The 7,805-nt window shown below is 40.6% G+C and overlaps 1 protein-coding gene and 1 long non-coding RNA gene across 2 annotated transcripts in view; one reads left to right on the plus strand and one right to left on the minus strand.

Moving 5' to 3' along the window:
* Window positions 1–1,407, minus strand: LOC134064267 (uncharacterized). The gene is made up of 2 exons (XR_009936275.1): window positions 1,005–1,407; window positions 1–235 (listed from the first exon to the last, which is right to left on the minus strand). It is a non-coding gene; the product is annotated as an uncharacterized LOC134064267 (long non-coding RNA).
* Window positions 1,408–6,285: 4,878 nt separating this feature from the next.
* Window positions 6,286–7,805, plus strand: part of atg4da (autophagy related 4D, cysteine peptidase a) — a 13,460-nt gene continuing 11,940 nt past the window's right edge. The window contains exon 1 of the mRNA XM_062538000.1: window positions 6,286–6,637. The gene's annotated coding sequence lies outside the window, so the exon portion shown is untranslated. The remainder of the gene's footprint in view (window positions 6,638–7,805) is intronic.

The raw sequence follows: 7,805 nt of genomic DNA on the forward strand, positions 1-7,805 counted from the left end.
TACATTTGCATTTTTACTTATGTCTTGAGCATTACAGGTAAATAACACAATGTTGTAAGCTAGTAAATAGTCAGTATATAGACTGCTTTGCAAACTCAGATGTAAATAAGGTAATCATGGAGGGGTCTGCTGGTGAAGAGTCTTTGAAAGTTGTCACTGGTCGAGAACTGTTAGGAGTCAGCTCCTCATGTTCAGCACCCACTGGTTCAGCCTGGCTGGATCACCTAAAGAGAAACTTGACACAGGCAAGAATGGTAGATTGTTAATCATTGTTATAATCAAATTATTTGAATTACACTCCAATGTGGGACATATCAGTCTGTTCTTGTGTTGCATATATTGATTTGGCACATGCATATGTTACAGTACACTTTTGTTTCCTTGTGTCTAACCTATAACTGACAATGGTATGTTGACTAGATGTCGCTCGTTATCACAGCTCCCGTGTTCAAAGTATACAGTCAGGTTCAGCGGTTCACCTCAGCAAGCCGAAAGCAAGCCGTTTAATGTGAGGATTGAGGAATCTTCGGCTTAGGTTAATGTCTTCACAAACGTTTGATCTTAAAATGCAACAACCGAGGCTGTAAATTGACAGACTAAGTATTCCCTAAAGGTTTTTTGAAGAAAACACATACGTTACCTTTACATAGTCTGTTTGTTGATTACAGCTAACTCAAGTACCTGGGGCTAGTAACATTAACATGAAGCTAACTCACAACAGCGGTTTTCACTACATTTCTTAAATGAATGTTTGTGGGTGCTTCTGCCATTAGGTTTCAACAATAAGCAAATTAGTTCATTACTTCCTTAACGTTACACTTACGTGGGGATTTCCGATAGTAAGCCAGCATGTTTGCGGTAGGTTAAACCAAAACCAGAGACATACCACAGACGCTAATTTGTCCTAGCGATTTATGCTAACGTTAGCTTGCTACTGATGCTAAATAGTGCTAACGTTCACATAAGCTAGCAGCTACGTGAAATAATAGTGGAATGTCACTTACCGGAAAACTAGAGTGATGTCCTCTTCTGGTGTCGGTTAGTACAGTTAATAGCAGAGATATTTCAATAAAAATGTTCAGAGAGGATACGGTGATGAAGATTCAGGATCACGGCTGAGACGTCCACTCGGCTGGCAACGTCAACCTCGACATTGGCCAGCTGTCAATCAAGTTGACGACGTCATTCATTTTTTATATCCAAATGCGATCCAAACTAACGAGTTAGAAAAAAAATCACCCCCCTCACAGTTGTCAGGGACCGGGAAACTACCGAAAAATACAATAAAAGTCCATGGGACCAGGCTTTAAAAACACGAATTTACGCCGTGAAAACGGACATTTTAACATGGGCGTCTATGGAAATTTGCTCTGTTTTGGGACCAGTCCCCAGCGGATTTTCGAGGTATTGCAGTTTTTCGAACTTCCGGGTAGGCTTCATAGAGAGCCGAAGTCCCGCCCCTTCCGTTTGCCTCCATGGGACCTATCTTTGGATTTTTTTTTAATGGCAGTCAATGGAGAAATATAAATTATTTTCTGGTCCCGATTGTCTTGTGCCTTGAATTACCCATATGATGTTTGTCAATTTTAATGACAATTTTTCATGTAAAGACATTTGAAAAGTATGTTGTAACTAGTGAATTACAACATTGTGAAAGATCGTGTTTCCAACGACTACAAACACATCAGTCGCGTTAGTGACGTTAGACCAATTCACAGCCACGGGCGCCAGGAACAGGTCTTATTTGAGCTTCCCCCTTGCCGATGAAAATATCATGAGTCAGAGGATTAAACACACCAGATAAGTTGTAGCCTATTTCATTCATAGACTGTACAAACACTGCTGTTATGTGACTTAGCTGGCAGCAAGATGTAACCGTTAACTAGTATAGTAGCTAGCTAACTAGCCAGCCTCTCGTTTGCTAGTTGGTGACGTGCATCGCTTGAGACAAGAGATGTAGTCCACTGAACGGATTCGCACAAAACTTACATAACTTTTAAAGTCTAACGAAAAACAGAACTTTATTAATGTGGAAAATTATCTTTTAAATTCCCACACATCATATGTGAAATGCACGGTCCAACTCGAACGGGACCAAAAAATAATTGTTATCTCTCCATTGACTCCCATGCATTAAAAATCGTAAAATAGGTCCCATAGACCGGAAGTAGAAGGGCGGGACTTCGGCTCTCTATTGTTCAGTTTAGAATGTTGCCGCTTGGGGACATAGCATGATTGACAGGTGACAGTACAACCTTGAAGTACCAAAGTCCAAAGTTTGAAGTAAAGGCGTTCGAATTAAATGGTGGCGCGCGGAATTGCATGAGGCTGAAATTTTAAGTCTCATTCAAAATGAGAACAACAGGGAAATGTAAATGTGATGTATGACTTCAAATTAATTCAACTTCTTATTCAATTGATTTAAAGTTTAATGTAATTCAAAATTCAAATGACATTGATTTAAACTTTAAATTAGATTGCATTTAATAATCGTTGGTATATTTAAATTTGATACTTGGTGATATGACTTACATGACATTTTACTTTGTAATTTACTTTATATTTAATTATTGTTACTTTGACCCTTCATAGACTACAGCATGTCAGAATAAAAGTCTTTCGGAAGTCTCTCCGAAGTCTTTCCAGTAGACCAAAAAGAGAATGAAACATACATAACATACATAAATAAAATGTAAACTCAGCTTATATATTAAATATTTATCATATTTATATATTTATTTAATTACTGCACAGTAATTACTGTATAATGCTGTGTGGTCTTCGTAACCAACTTTTAAGGTGGGTCAGACAGGAGGAAGGAAGGAAGGAAGGGAGGAAGGAAGGAAGGAAGGAAGGGAGGGAGGAAGGAAGGACAGGAGGAAGGGAGGAAGGGAGGGAGGAAGGAAGGACAGGAGGAGGGAGGAAGGGAGGGAGGAGGGAGGGAGGAAGGAAGGACAGGAGGAAGGGAGGGAGGAAGGAAGGACAGGAGGAGGGAGGAAGGAAGGACAGGAGGAGGGAGGGAGGAAGGGAGGAGGGAGGGAGGAAGGGAGGACGGACAGATGGATAGGGAATATAGATGGTCTTCATATCCCTTTATTTGATTTATTCTTATTTCATTATTATTATTATTATTATTATTAGTATTAGTATTAGTATTATTATTATTACTAATGTTCCACTTTTTATTTTGTTATTTGTTTTTATTCCTATTATTATTATTCTTATTGCTTCTATCTATTTTATATATTTTATTTTGTTTTTATGTTTTCTTTTACCCATTCTTATATTTCCTTTATTTATTTTATTCATTTAAATATATAATTTGTCTTTTGATGATGTGATGCACAATGAACTGCCTTGGTAAGAAATGCGCTAAATTGCTTTGCTTTGCCTTGCCTTGCCTTGCTATCGGCACAGGCGAAAAGGTGACAGAGCCTTTGCAGTTTGCTGCCACTGACCTGACATGAGAAATTCTGCCTCAGTCACTGCTTTCAAATCTGGATCAAATCTCACCTGTCCTCTCTGGATCAAAACTCACCTGTACTCGCTCACTCAACTCACCTGTCCTCTCTGGATCAAAACTCACCACTCTCTCACTCAACTCACCTGTCCTCTCTGGATCAAAACTCACCACTCTCTCACTCAACTCACCTGTACTTTCTGGATCAAAACTCACCACTCTCTCACTCAACTCACCTGTACTTTCTGGATCAAAACTCACCTGTACTCTCTCACTCCACTCACCTGTACTCTCTCACTCCACTCACCTGTACTCTCTCACTCAACTCACCTGTACTTTCTGGATCAAAACTCACCTGTAGCCTGTTCTCTCACTCAACTCACCTGTACTTTCTGGATCAAAACTCACCTGTAGCCTACTCTCTCACTCAACTCACCTGTACTTTCTGGAAAACTCAAAACTCACCTGTACTCTCTCACTCCACTCACCTGTACTCTCTCACTCAACTCGCCTGTACTTTCTGGATCAAAACTCACCTGCACTCTCTCACTCAACTCACCTGTACTTTCTGGATCAAAACTCACCTGCACTCTCTCACTCAACCCACCTGCACTCTCTCACAGTCACTCAACTCACCTGTACTCTCTCACTCAACTCACCTGTACTCTCTCACTCAACTCACCTGTACTCTCTGACCTTCTGTGCCCTCTAATGTACAGCTTGCTGTAACTCGTACGTTGCTTATTGTTAACGTATAGACGTATAACGTGTATATGTTATCTTCTGTTTAATTGCACTCAGTACAGCACTTTGGTCAGTCCAAGCAGTGGACAAATGGGATTTTGAAATAAATGTTACTCACTTACAGTGCCACTGTGATGGAAGGCAGGTGTTTGCATGAATTAAATCGCTGATAATGAAGTTACAGATGAATGTTGATGAGTTATAATGAGTCCTTTCTGATATTATTATTATTATTATTATTATTATTATTTTAACTATGGTTGCCTCTTAAACTGTGTGTGATCTAACTGTACAATTGCTGCACAACAAATTGCCCCATTGGGGGACAAATAAAGTAACTTACTTACTTAAAGGGTCACTGCACCCTAAAATAGGTTTTTTGAGCTGTTGATTGATTGAAAATACTCATAAGTGGTGAACTGTACTATTACCAGGGTTAATATTGACAAAAATCGTGTTTCTCGACAAAAGTAACATTTCGTCTGATTTTGTATTGGAGATAATATTGCTCTCTCGCGCATACTACCGTTTGAAAACATGCCATGGCATGTTGGTCCAAAATACTATTGGAATGCTGACGTTGTCCTGCATTTCTAGTCCGACACTACGTCACCGGGTCGTTACAAATTAGGACTGAAACGCCCCAACACCTGCTGCCCTGATTAGCCTACCTGTGATAAGCCATGTCTGCAGCACTCATTCCCAGATTGACACGAAATCACCATGGTTGATTGGTTGCAGCAGTGCTGCACTCTCTCTCCAAATTACAGAACGTCTCGCCCATTTTCAAAGCCGTTTTCAGAAATGTGAAGTGGGTGGAGTTATGGGGTGAAGTGACTCTTTAATGTTCATGTGATATTTATACTATAACTGTTAGCGCCCCCTAGCCCATATAAGAGGTACTGCAAGTGATGCCCTGTGTTCTTTCTGCAGGTTCCCTTGAGCAGTTCCATTGTTTCTCATGCTTCCCTTACAGAAATGTCAGGTTTCTGGCAAATTTGTGGCAAGGTCATATTTTCACAAGCAAATTAGTTTTGTGCCAAACATTTGCGGTTAACTTTTTGCAGCAAAATTGCAGCAATGTCACATCCAAATAGGTTTGTCACCAGAAGTTCAATGGAAGTTTGCCATTAGTTTGTAATTGTTCACTGTTGATTTGATTTGTGTTGTTATTTACTTGTATGTCACTTTGGACAAAGACGTCTGCTATATAACAATAACCATAATAATAATAATAATAATAATAATAATAATAATATGCTTTGCATTTAGGCTATAGCACCTTGCATACACAGAACACAGCTCACAGTGCTATACATACAAAAATAGCAATACAAATAAACAAACAAAACAAATAAAACATCAGATATTTAGAATTAGGTAAAAATGAGAATTCAGAAGATGGTGTACAGAAGATAGATACAACAACATAGGCCTACAATACAACTATGCAGTGAAAACTTGGAACACTTGGTCCGAGTTACAATTTTATTTGAATAAGCTTATGCTGGCATCGACTGAAATGTTTCAAGAATACTGTTTTTGTTGAGGAAGTTATTATGTTACTTTTTCAAGTAGGCCTATACTTGCTCAGGAAAGGTAGGTTTCTTGAGAATGAAGGGAGCCAAACTTGCATATGTTCTTGAGGAATCTGGTAGGGACTGTACTGAGTTACAATTGTAGGCCTAAAAAAATATAGCCTACTTATAGGTAGACTACCTAATGCAGGCCTATTTGGAGAGCATTCCTTTTGGTGTTGCTGTGGATGAACAGGGATTTGTTATGTGGTTTACACATTGACTGGGTGACAGCAAAGTTGTTCTGCATAATGCTGAGAATGCGTTCATTTGTTCGTTTATTTATTTACAGGTGTGTCACGCCAACACCTCACGTTACATAATAGCTCTGCCCAGTGTACTGCTCAGTTGGGCGCTCTGTAGTTGTGTGATTGATGGGCAAGTAACCCAATAGCGTGATGTCGAATGAAGTCGCCCTCCAATCGCTGTTTGGTATGGGCTGACCTGACATGTCGTAAACAAACTCAACAGGAAGTGTCGGTAGTACAGCGGCGTACAGTGAACCAGAGACAGTGAACTGAGTGATAGGTTACAGACGATCGCGGACTAATAACGTCTTACTGGACTTATACGAATGACTATACTATACGATATAATAGTAGCATACATCGACAGAATTGTTACGAAGCTTGGTGTTTGACTGGGTGTGTGATAATGGGGCCAGTTAGCTAAACGAAGGCACTGCCGCCCAAGTGTGCTAACGTTAGCCAGAAAGTGATTGAGTTACCTCGGCTTGCTTGACAAGCATCGGACACGAGTAGCAGGGCAACGTAACTTGCTTGACTTTGATCCGTCAAGGCTGACTGTTTTTCATCCCGGTGAAAGTATTCCTTGGGCATATTCAACAAATGTCTAGGTAAGTTGGTTCATTTGCAAAGTGGAATAACTGTCATCCATTCTGCGAACAAACCGTGGACACCCATTTAGCTAGCTATCGATAGCTGAGTCTGGTCGAATGACTATCGTAGCACACTAGCTTACAACGAAACCTATTTATAGCATGATCAGCTTCTCTTACCTACTTGCAAACAAAACACTCTCACACCGTCGACTACAAAGCATGAACGAAATAATGTTGAATTCCACCCGACTAGCTCGCTTGCACAGTGACGTTACGAGAGTAAAGTTAGCTTGACAGCTAGCAAAGATCAAATGCGTTTGTATGTAACGTCAGCGTAGATATTTAGCGGTGTATGTAGCTGTGTAACTGTAGTTGAAAACAGTGCATTGGCAAGTATCACGCGAAACGTTTCAGTTACAAGTGTCCTTTGTATTAAAACGAAATGTATGCTTGTCATGCTCATGTCGAAAGTCAACTGCCCGTGCTGTCTCTTGTAGCCTAAGCAGTGTAGCCTAACACATACCGACGTTTCGGTTCATGTGTCTCTGTTAGTGTTAATAACAAGGGAGGGAACTACAGCTGGTCAGGTTAATGTTTATTTTCAATCATGTAACGTTACCATTAACAGTGGATATCTTCAACTGTACGGTTTGTGTTTCTCCGCTTGCAAGTAGTTACTCCTACTGTAGCCCGTGCCAAATTGAATAAACACGCACAATTGAATTCAAACCCCACTATCTTTGGTTAGATCAGAATCACAAGCCCGAGTATATTTATATTGGCCAGTGTTCTCATTGATTCAATAAGCCTCTGTTCGTGCTTCGCCCTTTCACCTCTCTCTCTCTCTCTCTCTCTCTCTCTCTCTCTCTCTCTCTCTCTCTCTCACACACACTCTCACACACACACACACACACCACACACACACACACACACACACACACACACACACACACACACACACACACACACACACACACACACAGGTCACATGCTAGACTCTCTCACATGAGGACAGTCATATCTCCGGGCTTGTGCAGGAATGAATGGTGGTGCGTCTTTTCGGTGCACGGACTGCTTCCCCTTTGTCGGGCAGCACCGTTGGCTAAACTTGGTGAAATCTGCTTTTTCGTTACTTGAGAAATTTCCCCTGACACGACAGGGAACGTCCCTTGTTCTGTATGCC

The sequence above is a fragment of the Sardina pilchardus genome, chromosome 1, assembly GCF_963854185.1.
Source record: "Sardina pilchardus chromosome 1, fSarPil1.1, whole genome shotgun sequence".
Lineage (NCBI taxonomy): Eukaryota > Metazoa > Chordata > Actinopteri > Clupeiformes > Clupeidae > Sardina > Sardina pilchardus.